This window comes from Bufo gargarizans, chromosome 5 (assembly GCF_014858855.1).
Source record: "Bufo gargarizans isolate SCDJY-AF-19 chromosome 5, ASM1485885v1, whole genome shotgun sequence".
Taxonomy (NCBI): Eukaryota; Metazoa; Chordata; class Amphibia; order Anura; family Bufonidae; genus Bufo; species Bufo gargarizans.
In genome coordinates, this window is record NC_058084.1 from 31134025 (window position 1) to 31147252 (window position 13228).

The 13228-nt window shown below is 46.1% G+C and overlaps 1 protein-coding gene across 1 annotated transcript in view; it reads right to left on the minus strand.

Annotated features, from left to right (window-relative positions):
* The window catches only part of BAALC (BAALC binder of MAP3K1 and KLF4), a 93950-nt gene that overhangs the window by 14503 nt on the left and 66219 nt on the right, over positions 1–13228 (minus strand). The window lies entirely within an intron of this gene.

Below are 13228 nucleotides of genomic sequence, written 5' to 3' on the forward strand. Positions count from 1 at the left end.
AAGGCCACGCTACCACCCTGCTGGCTCAGCAGCTGCCTCACGCGCAAGCTGCCACCCTCTTCTCCTGATGATGAAGCTCCCTCTTCACCCGGCTCCCACGTGCAATCAGCCACATCATCGTCCACTACTGTCTGCACGTCACTGATGTCACCCTCGCCTGTCTCAGGGCCACGTGCCTGACCGTTTGCAACACCAGCTCCCACGCAACTATCATTGTCGCTACTTGCCTGCCTAATGGAGGAAGCAGCAGATCTCTCCTCCTCACCTGTCTGTCGGACATACTGTACTGTAACATTAACTGCAATAGTAAAAGAGCAATAGTATCAGGCCGCAATTTCGCACCAACTCAGCAACTACTGATTGACGCATCAAATTAAGTGTAAAAGAATTTGAACACCCTAAGGCAGGCATCCTCAAACTGCGGCCATCCAGCTGTTGCAAAACTACTACTCCCAGCATGCCCGAACAGACTACAGGTATCAGCCTACAGCAGGGCATTGTGGGAGTTGTAGTTTTACAACAGCTGGAGGGCCGCAGTTTGAGGATGCCTGCCCTAAGGCGTCCTGCACATGAACGTGTGCTGCCCGTTACCGTATTGCTGATCGCATTTGCGGATCCGCAATACACGGGCGCAGTTCCGTGGGCATTCCGCATCACGGATGCGAACCCATTCACTTCAATGGGTCAGCAAATCCGGAGATGCGGAATGGTGCGGAACGGAAGCATGGGTTATCTGTTTTCTTCCTTAAGGGTGTGATCAGCTCTAGTATCTTTTTTTATTTCTTAAACACGAGAGCGAGCTTTTTTCACCCAAGTAGCATGCCAGACCGCAATTACTTATATGTAAACTAAATACACCCCAAAAACTGTTTGTATCAGAACGCAATTTCCCCCCGAGAATCAAGTAGTGATGAGCAGCAGGGGTCATATTCGAATTTGTGATATTTCGCAAATATTTCGTAGAATATTCGCAAATTTGAATATTCATTAGGAGTAGTGTTGATTGTGAATTTTCGTAATGCGAATTTTTGTAATGAGAATCAATGAGATCGTGAAAACTCTGATCCGATGGTATATTCTAACCCCCAGGCATTCCCATGGTGACGGGGACGCTTGTCGTGGAGGAGTATGCCGAAGTGGAACAACTGTACAGATGAAAAAAAAAAAAAAGACGAATATTCTAGAAAACAAATATTAGTTTTTTTTGAATATTCGTAATATTCAAAAACAAAATATATAGCAATATAGCGAATATTCGAGATTGTTTTAACATCAGTACACATGATCCCTCCATTGTGGAAGCGCTCATCTCTATTCATCTGTATCGCTGTCCTTAGGACAGCGATACAGATGGATGCTGCGGTGGGGCAGGGCAGAGACGTCTCCCTTCCCCAGTCCTCTCATATGCTACAGGCACTAGGCCTGCAACCTATCAGAGGGCGGTGCAGGCGGCGCAATGACATCATCACGCCGTCTGAGCCGTACAGCGTGGGACACAGGCCGGCAGAGGCCTGCATCGTATCGCTGAAAGCGTCAAGGAGGTATGTGAGTTTATATTTTTTTTATTTACACTTTACTAGAGGCCCTATCTGGCACTCATGGGGGCATCTACTGGGGGCCCTATCTTATGTACTGGCGAACATGGGGGGCACTATGGAGGAGGAGGAGCACTATGGGGGCCCTATTTTAAATACTGACACACATGGGGGGCACTATGGAGGGGGGGAGTACTATTGGGGCCCTATTTTATATACTGACACACATGGGGGGCACTATGGAGGGGGAGGAGCACTAATGGGGGTCCCTATTTTAAATACTAACACACATGGGGGGCACTATGGAGGGGGGAGTACTATTGGGGCCCTATTTTATATACTGGCACACATGGGGGCACTATGGAGGGGAGGAGCACCATGGGGCGCCCTATTTTAAATACTGACACACATGAGGGGTACTATGGAGGGGGAGGAGCACTATGGGGACCTAATCTTATATACTGGCACACATGGGGGGCACTATGGAGAAGTGGGGAGTAGCACTATGGGGCATCTACTGGTGACCCTATCTTATATACTGGCACACATTATGGGGGCATTTTATACTGGCACATTGTCAGGCCCCTATCTGGCACTCATGGGGGCATCTACTGGGGGCCCTATCTTATGTACTGGCGAACATGGGGGGCACTATGGAGGAGGAGGAGCACTATGGGGGCCCTATTTTAAATACTGACACATATGAGGGCATTATGGAGGGGGGAGTACTATTGGGGCCCTATTTTATATGCTGGCACACATGGGGGCACTATGGAGGGGGAGGAGCTCCATGGGGCGCCCTATTTTAAATACTGACACACATGAGGGCATTATGGAGGGGGGAATACTATTGGGGCCCTATTTTATATACTGGCCCACATGGGGGGCACTATGGAGGGGAGGAGCACTATGGGGGGCGCTATCTTAGTTACTGGCACACATGGGGGGTACTATGGAGGGGGAGGAGCACTATGGGGACCTAATCTTATATACTGGCACACATGGGGGGCACTATGGAGAAGTGGGGAGTAGCACTATGGGGCATCTACTGGTGACCCTATCTTATATACTGGCACACATTATGGGGGCATTTTATACTGGCACATTGTCAGGCACCATCAGGACAAGGGGAGGCGCATGATATAGGAGTATTTTATACTGGCGCAAATTATAGGGCACTATGGGGCCCTTGGCTCAACTGGCGGCACTAAGAGGGTTTTTTGGGCACACTGTAGGGGGCATTGGCACACATTATGAGGGTACTATGGGGACATTGGCTCTACAGGGGGCACTATGAGGAGGTATTTTTTTATACTGCCACACAACAGGGCACTTTAATGTACTGGCGCACATTATAAGGGAGCGTTTTTCTACTGTTACACATTATAAAGAGAATTATTACTACTGGGGGCATTATGGTGGGCTTTATTACAGTTGAGGGACTATCAGGAACTTGAATACTAGTATGAGCACTATGGGAGCATTATTACTTCTGGGACACAGTGGGGTCATTATTACTGTAGTGGCACTATTACTACTACGTGTTGTCTGGTAGATAATTATTTCTATTGGTGAAATTTTGGGGAGCAGTATTACTGTGGGGGGCACCCTGGCACAGTATCAGCTTAGCACAATTATTTTTGGGGAACATTATGTTTACACTATTAGTGTCAGGGACACTGTTTCCTGGGCGCAGTTATTTTTTAGGACACTGTGTGCCAATAATTATTGAAGGGGAACTATCTGTGTGTAACTTGTATAGGGAGCACAGCGGGCACAGTATTAGAGGGGTGTTGATTGGGTGGGAGGATGATGGAAAACTAGGAAACTAAGATGTCTGTCAAACCCTGCAGAAAGAAGAGATGACACTTGAAATACGCCTGATATAGGCATTTTACAGCATCATAAATGACCCCCAAGGTTTATTAGATGACCGAATAAAGTGAAAGTGAAAGTAAGATGGACACAACTAGACAGTTAACCCTTTGTGACAGAACGGCTCAATATTTTTTAATAAAGACCAATTGAAGAAATGATTTTTAGCCCAAAAATGAGTAAAATGTAATCAGCAGTGTATAATGTGATGGGAAAATGAATCCTGCCAGCAAAGGAAGCAATATGGACAATAACAATACATTAGTAAGTGCCTGGTATTAACTTTCTCTACATAATAAATGCCATTTGCTGAAGTGACACAACCCCTTGAAGTCTTTGATGTCTATAATTTTTTTCCGCCTTTATTAAATTAGACATCAGCCATACCATCTTGTTGGATGATACGAGCTATAAACCAGAACTGGTTTGACGCTGATGACTAAAAATGACTTGCAATCCATCCGGCTGTGGGATTCACAGGGCGAATTAGATTGACAGATTTGACATTTTATTTCGCCAAATGTATGAGTATAATAGACTGATTAATTGTAGAGAAGGGAATTCGGTGAATAAACAAATTGGATGGAACAATTCACTCCTCCTGACATGACAGATCATCAATTGCTGGATCACTGCTTCGGTCGGTAACAAAGATTTCAACTCAAAATATAAAGCTGCTTGTATATTAGTAAATCAGAAGTAAAAGCAATATAAAAAGTCTTGGTAACAGAAACATTGGTATTTTCCTGTTCTGCAGAAGGGACAACAGGCAGTGCGGCCATATTAGTTATTTTCATTTTGGCAAAAAAAATTGCCACCACAAAAATGCAAGCACAGAAAGTACGTTTAGTTTAATGATAGACTAGATATTTAGGAAGCATAAGATGCCTAGTGATGAGAGGTCCCTACATAACACTATTACATTACTATTACATTACTATTACACAACCTCCCCTATTTAAAGGGAATTTTTCACCAGACCTGAGGGTACTACAAATTATTTATTGTTTATTACTAGTGATGAGCGGCAGGGGCAATATTCAAATTCGTGATATTTCGCAAATATATGGTAGAATATTTGTGATATATTCGCGAATATTCGTATTCGAGATATTCGTTTTATTGCAAAAAATCTGTAATAAAAATAAATAAATCGCATAATGCGAATTTTTATGTGAAAAAAAGGTGTTGGTCAAAAACGAGTATATAGCACTACAGAATATACTGCTATATATTCTTTTTTAGAATATTCATCATTTTTTCCATCCTCCCTGCTTAAAATGCTTGTGGGTCATTGGACCACAAGCAAGAAGCAGGGAGGAATCATGACTTTAGATGTTGAAAAAAGACGAATATTCTAAAAAACGAATATATAGCACTATAGCGAATATATTCGTTTTGAATTTTTTTTGAATATTCGTCTTTTTTTTCTTCCTCCAAACAATACAGTTAAACCCCTTTGGCATTCTCCTCCCCACAAGCATCACCGTCACCATGGGAACGCCTGGTGGTTAGAATATACCATCGGATCTGAGTTAGATCGTGAAAACTCAAATCCGATGGTATATTCTAACACAGAGGCGTTCCCATGGTAATGGGGACGCTTAAAGTTAGAGTATACCAACAGGCGAATACATACTGGCCGCCTGCTGCCTGGCGGCACCTGACCTCTGACAGGGCACTGTGACCCACACAATTAACCCCTCAGGTGCCGCATCTGAGGGGTTAATTGTGCGGGTCACAGCACCCTGTCAGAGGTCGGGTGCCGCGGGGCAGCAGTGCTCCCCCCCCCCCCACTATTAAAATCATTCATGGGCAGTGCACCCTAACCCCCCCCCCCCTCACCAGTATTACAATCATTGGTTGCAGTACGCCCTCAATCCCCCCTCCCTCCCCAGTATTAATCATTGCTAGCAAAATTACTTTATTACTGCTTGGATTCTGGGAACTGCACCACAAGCGACACTCCAGCACAATAGGGATTAATCGGTCATTTTGGCCATGTGATTCTTATGCTGCCATGCCACCATTAAAGCAGGAAAAAAAGATTCACCCAGCTCCAGAGCGGTAATAGAAAGCCCCGACTTTACAGAATTTCCTGTGTTACTGCCAACAGGAAATTCAAGCAGCAGCACAATGGTGAGAAGGCAGCACAACCAGGAGATCCAGGCTGCCCGAGAGAAGCGACAGCTCTCAGCAATACCATTGCCATCAGAATCATTTAGGCCACGTGGGCCCTCTTCATTAGCTCAAGCAGCCAGTGATCCTGCAGTTCCGTATGTGGCCACTGGAGGTCACCAGAGGATTACAGATGAAGTCTCCACTGGAGTTACAGCTGCATAGAGCACCATACCCAGCAATAACAGCCCTGAGGATTCCACATTTCAGGATCCAGTTGCTGTAAAAGAGGCCATGGGTTCCGACCACGCCTGAAATTCTTTGGTAAAGCTGAAGAACCTAGGAGCCCGATGAGCTTCAGGAGGGTGAGATATATGAGACTGGCCACTGTTGGTGTTTTAATGTTTGGGCCCTATATAGTCACGTCACCCTTCTGTCTCTTACCTACAAAAGGCACTCTCCTTATCTATTTCAAGTTGGCACCTATTGAACCTTACCTTCTCAGGTTTAGCAAAAAAAACACCTGAGCTTGGTTAAGCAACATTCAAAGCCAAGTACCTCAATGAATGGACTCAAATGCCACCCGTGCTCCTCTGGATGTTTTTGCAATGTTACAAGCCAGCACCCAAGGAATGGACTCAAAGGATTACCCGAGCCCCTTGTGCCCATCATTTGTGTTCTTTGTGAAGAACCGCAAGTATAGGACCCATTGTTCACTGCAACGTTTAAGCATCTTACCCTCTGCCATGGACTCTTTATCCATTTTAGTAGGTAGCAGTAGATGGTTAGCACCCTTTCTTGGCACTAACATGGACTACTTGTTGGAACTCTGGCGTTTTATGTTCCCCTGGTAATTAGAACTGTTAGCTTAGGCCTGTGATGGCTAACCCACAGCACTCCAGCTGTAATAAAACTACAACTCCCAAGATACGGACTTGCTTGGCTGCTCTCAGAACTCCATAAAAATGAATGGATCATGCTAGGAGTAGTAGTTTCACCACAGCTGGAGTGCTGGAGGATAGTCATCACTGGCCTAGGCAATGTATGTATGTATAAGCACTTATGTCCTAGGTCTCTTCACAGCAATGGAAGGGAGGGGGTCAGTGAGAGATGTGGCCTTGGACATCTGATGCAAAGACTACCAGGAGAAGACTAAGCACAATCTGAGGATGGCTTGACTTTCACCATAGGGGTGTGTAGTACCTCAGACCTGGGGATACTAAACTTAGTTAATTGTGTTCATTGTTATTAATAGTTTGTTTCCTGGCTATTACTACCCGCAAGGAAGGTACGGCAAACCCTGTTCCTCTCCTCTTGGTTAAAGTGGGCTGGAGGGGGGGGGGGGGGGGGTCCTATCTAGAGAGAGGGAGAAGGATGCAGACTGCAGGGCTCCTTCTCCCACAGATGATTCTCAGTAAAGAACCATTTAGTAGATTGTGTCTAGTAAACCTTAAGAAGATAAAGACAGCAGAGTGAACTGCTGTGAGGTGAGGGAATACAACTAAAGACACCCTTGTCACTAAACAACCACTAGGCCAGTATCACCTAAGTGCTGAATTGCCAACAATCAACCTGTTTCTATATCCTTGCTGGTGCCAGGCAAGAATTGTACTAAAGCCTGCTGCAACTGTATGTATTTTCAAGTTCCACATTGTGCTTAGTAAAATGGACTTTGTTATGTTCGACTCTGGCCTCCTTCTACAACTTTCACTGCAATGGACTCCAGTGAGCGACGGCCTAAGGTAGGACACTACAAAACTACATCAGGGCCCTACCACTCCCATGGGGGCTTGCACGGGGCTCCCACTGGGCTCCCATGGGGGCTCACCGCATATCTAACTGTTTGTGTTCTTTCTCAGGGGACATGTCCTTTCTGCTGTATCTCTTCCCCTGTAACTGTCACAGCTTTTAACAGAAGACATGGCGAGGGTGAGAGGGTGTGACCACCTCTTTGAGGTGGATGGAGGAACAAGGAAAAGAACAAACCCAATCTACCCCTGCACATAGGCTGTGGTGGCTTGTCTGTTTTTGATGGTCCTTTGAGGACCCACACCATAGTGGAAGTAATAGCATTTGACTAGGACCAGTAAAAAATATTGTAAGCAACGCCGGAGCCGAGGCTACTTGTTCCATGACCAAATATAGCAGAGATTCTGTATACAATTGCCCTCACTTCAAGACATAAAATTTAATTTACCGTTCCTTTTTTCTATGCCATGCGGTGCCTCTGGAGCAGTCACAAACATACAATACTGCTGAAAACGAGCCGCTTTGCCTGCTGCAGCAGTTTTCTAGAATCTCACATAAATTACAGAATTTCACACTAGAGTGGAGTAAACTGCGTCAGGTTTTGTCTCACTGGTTTGTAAAGAAATGATGGCTGACTGCAGGCTGTCCTTGCTTTCCTTCAACAGAACTTGAAAATGTCCTCTGTTTTTAGAGAAAATCTGGGAAAATGAAACTAGGATGCTGGGGTCAGATATTAAAGAGTGGCTGTCAGCAGTATCAATCCTATCAAACAAGACATTCTTCCTGGCAGGGTTGACCCGGCTCATTAAAATTATATCTCTCCTGTGAAAATCAGTTCCAGCATTCCTGGGAAAAATATTTTTCTTCTTTATGCAAATGAGGGCTTCAGTGCACTGAGAGGCGGAGCCTAGCCCCTCTGTGCACTTCTGCTCCTCAGACCTCCAGGGCTGGCCCCACCCCTGAAGCCTTCACTTGCAAAAAAAAAATACAATTATTTTTTCACATGTATACCACAGCCAATTTTCACAAGACAAGTATCATTTTAATCAGCAGGATCAACCCAACCAGCTGCATGCCTGGTTTCCTAGGGTTGATCTTGCCGATAGGTGATCTCTAAAAGACAGACTTCTATGATTAGAATATTCATCATACAACATGATGCCACACTGACTTGCACAATGGGAAAGATTTATCAAGCGGGTAATGTTTGACTTTTTTTTTTTTGTCCGATTTGCTGTAATTTAAGCAAAATTTATCAAATGTAGCCTGTTGTCACATGCACCTAACAAGCAAATCTACATCAGCTATGAGCTAGTGTAGATTTGGACTATAATTTTACCTAGTTTCTGGTGTACATTATAGTATATCTATATGTATTGCCCGCTCCCATTTAAGTGGTAGTCCCACGAAAAATATTTTACAGTTCTCAAACCAGCCCCTGGATCTGAATGCTTTTGTAATTGCATGTAATTAAAAATGTATTACAGCTGATTTATTCACTGAAATCTATCTGTATAGCGCCACCTGCTGTTTGCTCTTTTTCTAATTTCTCTGTCCTACTCACTGAGACTAAGGCCTCATGCACACGACCGTTGTGTGCATCCGTGGCCGTTGTGCCGTTTTCCGTTTTTTTTCACGGACCCATTGACTTTCAATGGGTCCGTGGAAAAATCGGAAAATGCACCGTTTGGCAGCCGCATCCGTGAGCCGTGTTTCCTGGCCGTGAAAAAAATATGACCTGTCCTATTTTTTTCACGGCCAACGGTTCACGGGCCCATTCAAGTCAATGGGTCCGTGAAAGAACACGGATGCACACAAGATTGGCATCCGTGTCCGTGATCCGTGGCCGTAGGTTGCTTTCATACAGACGGATCCGAAGATCCGTCTGCATAAAAGCTTTTTCTGATCTAAGTTTTCACTTCGTGAAAACTCATTTCCGACAGTATATTCTAACACAGAAGCGTTCCCATGGTGATGGGGACGCTTCTAGTTAGAATACACTGCAAACTTTGTACAAGACTGCCCCCTGCTGCCTGGCAGCACTCGATCTCTTACAGGGGGATATGATAGTACAATTAACCCCATCATATCCCCCTGTAAGAGATCAGGGCTGCCAGGCAGCAGGGGGCAGACCCCCCCCCCCCTCCCCAGTTTGAATATCATTGTGCGGCCCCCCCCCCCCTGTTGTTAACTCGTTGGTGGCCAGTGTGCGCACCCCCCTCCCTCCCTCCCTCTATTGTTTTAATACATTGGGGCCAGTGTGCGCGCGCCCACCCAACCCCCCCTCCCTCCCTCTATTGTTTTAATACATTGGGGCCAGTGTGCGCACCCCCCCCCAACCCCCCCCCCCCCCTCCCTCCCTCTATTGTAATCATCATCGGTGGCAGCGGAGTAGAAGATTTTCATACTTACCTGGCTGCTGGCTGCTGCGATGTCTGCGTCCGGCCGGGAGCTCCTCCTACTGGTAAGTGACAGCAATGCGCCGCACAGACCTGTCACTTACCAGTAGGAGGAGCTCCCGGCCGGACACAGAGATCGCAGCAGCCAGCAGCCAGCAGCCAGGTAAGTATGAAAATCTTCTACTCCGCTGCCACCGATGATGATTACAATAGAGGGAGGGAGGGGGGGGGGGGGGGTTGGGGTTGGGGGGGGTGCGCACACTGGCCCCAATGTATTAAAACAATAGAGGGAGGGAGGGGGGGTTGGGGGGGCCCGCGCACACTGGCCCCAATGTATTAAAACAATAGAGGGAGGGAGGGGGGGTTGGGGGGGCGCGCGCACACTGGCCCCAATGTATTAAAACAATAGAGGGAGGGAGGGAGGGGGGTGCGCACACTGGCCACCAACGAGTTAACAACAGGGGAGGGGGGGCCCACTGGCCACCAATGAGTTAAAAACAGGGGGGGGGGGGGTCTGCCCCCTGCTGCCTGGCAGCACCTGCCAGGCAGCAGGGGGCAGTCATGTACACAGTTTTTTTGTATATTCTAACCTGAAGCGTCTCCATCACCATGGGAACGCCTCTGTGTTAGAATATACTGTCGGAAATGAGTTTCACGATGTAGCTCATATCCGACAGTATATTCTAACATAGAGGCGTTCCCATGGTGATGGGGACGCTACAAGTTAAAATATACCATCGGATTGGAGAAAACTCCAATCCGATGGTATAACAGAACTCCAGACTTTACATTGAAAGTCAATGGGGACGGATCCGTTTGAAATGGCACCATATTGTGTCAACATCAAACGGATCCGTCCCCATTGACTTGCATTGTAATTCAGGACGGATCCGTTTGGCTCCGCACGGCCAGGCGGACACCAAAATGACTTTTTTTTCATGTCCGTGGATCCTCCAAAAATCAAGGAAGACCCACGGACGGAAAAACGGTCACGGATCACGGACCAACGGAACCCCGTTTTGCGGACCGTGAAAAAAAACGTCCGTGTGCATGAGGCCTCAAGCACATGCTCATTTCCATCCTTCAACTGCCACCAACTGCAACAGAAAGAACATGCCCCCTCAAAAAGGAGTATGGGGAGATCTCTGGATCCATGTGAGGTACAGGGCTGGTTCTAGCTTTGTTAGAAAGAAAAGATTTTCACTATTTTCCATTAATCATGGGATAACCCCTTTAAAACCAGCCACTTGAAAAAAAAAAAAAAAAAGTTTAAGAGTGACGTAAAAAAAAAGGAAATACGTTGTTTTAAAATTTGCGACCTTTGGATATGTCATCAGTATCTCATCGTAAGGGGCCAACACCCTGAACCCCGGAGCTCAGCTGTTTGAGAAGGCACAGGTGCTTGTAGTATTGCTGCAGCCTTTTCGCAGCTCACCAAGTGCAGTGCCGAACATTGTATAGCGGCTATGCTTGCTATCGTGCTCAGCCCCATTCACTTCTATGGGGCTGCGCTGCGCCTAGGCCATGTGACAAGGAGCGTGTCGTCACTGGCCTTAAGAAAGCTGAGAGAAGGTTGTGGCGCTACTGTAAGCGCCGCTGCCGTCTCAAACAGCTGATCCTCCAGGGTCCCGGGTGTCGGACCCCTACCGATCAGATACTGATGACCAAAGGATGGGTCATTACTGTAAAACTCCTGGAAAACAGTTTTTCCTCTACAACTTTCAGTGCATCTGCCGACTATTCCTTTTTCCCTTTATCAGTGAATATCTGGGAGCTACTCAGAGGGCTGGATCTGTAATCTTTATCCCTGAAGTCCTGACAGCTCATGAACGTTTAAGTGAATTTCTTATCAAACTGATAAGAATTTAGCTAAGGCTACTTTCACACTAGCGTTCGGTGCGGATCAGTCTTGTATCTGCACAGACGGATCCGCACCGATAATGGAAACGCTTGTATCCGTTCATAACGGATCCGTTTGCATTATTCATAAAAAAAAAGTCTAAGACAAAACGGATCCGGCTTGACTTACATTGAAAGTCAATGGGGGACGGATCCGTTTTCAATTGCACCATATTGTGTCAGTGAAAAACGGATCCATCCCCATTGACTTACATTGTAAGTCAGAAATGATCTGTTTGGCTCCGCATTGTCAGACGCAACGGAGACCAAACGCAGCCAAATTGATGCATTCTGAACGGATCCTTATCTATTCAGAATGCATTGCGGCTGAATTGATCCGTTTTGGGCCGCTTGTGAGAGCCCTGAAACGGATCTCACAAGCCGACCCAGAAACGCCAGTGTGAAAGTCGCCTAACATGAATGTTAATGGAATCAGGAAAGGCTACAGATTGAGTCAATCAGAGCAGTTCTTTGACTGATTCTCTGAGAAGCAGAAAGTAGAATTTTGTGTATCGGTCAAAAGATATGATCACATGATGAACAATCATTTGCTTGCTCGTCGGGTGATCGGCAGCACATTTACAGTGGACAATTATTGGGAACAACTTTCTGTTTCCAGTTACGAAGCACTCTCATTGATTTTAGCCACATAGTCGAGTTTGGAGTAAAGTGTAATAAATATGCAAAATCAATATGATCACCAATATGATAAGAAATCAGTTCTGTGCTCTGTTAAAGGGTTTATCTGGAACTTTGATATTGATGACTTATCCTAAGACACCCCGCTGTTTGAAGAGGCCGTTACGCTCACTAGACCTCTGATGAGCGTTGAGGTCTCTTCACAGTTTACCAAGCATAGCGCCGTACATTGTATACTGGCTGTGTTTGGTACTTCAATTGAATGGTACTGAGCTGCACCTAGGCCACATGACTGATGTACAGTGAAGTCAATGACCTAGGAAGAGGCCTTCCACTCACTGAGCGCTGCAGGCCTCTTCCAACAGCCAATTGGTGAGAGTCCCAGGAGTTGAACCCCTGCCGATCTGATATTCATGATCTATCCTGAGGATAGGTCATCGATATCAAATTCCCGAATAAACATTGTAAAGTGCAGGCTCATTGCTTTAGCCAGTGAGTCTGGCCTAGGCAGCCGAAATGTGAGGAGCTACAGTGGTCTGCTCAGTGTGGGGCCTATTACAAGGGGCTCTCCATCCCTACATGCTGAGGACAAGTGCTAAACCTCTGGTAGAGGGAAACAAAGAAGCCATAGATTTTTTTTAGGACCATAAAGGACAGTGCGTAATAGCAAAGGCAGCACACATTTATGGTTTTGGACTTTGCTGCTTGTGGAAAGGGAGAATTGCCTCCAGCACCCACCATACTTTGAAGACAGATTGGCCAGCCGATCTAATTTGGAAAATTGAATGGATTTAACAGAGAAAAAGAGATATATACAGCCTTGGAAAGATTGTGTGTATTTGGAGAGACTGAGAAATCAGTAAATCTTGTTGGACTTGTTACCTTACACTGGCTTTCTTATTGCCTTGCACCCAACATCTGCACCGCTGCTCGGCCTTCAATACCTGAGGGTCCTGCCATGCACCCATCTACCTAACATCAAGGGCACCCCACCTACCCCCAGTCAGGAGCCCC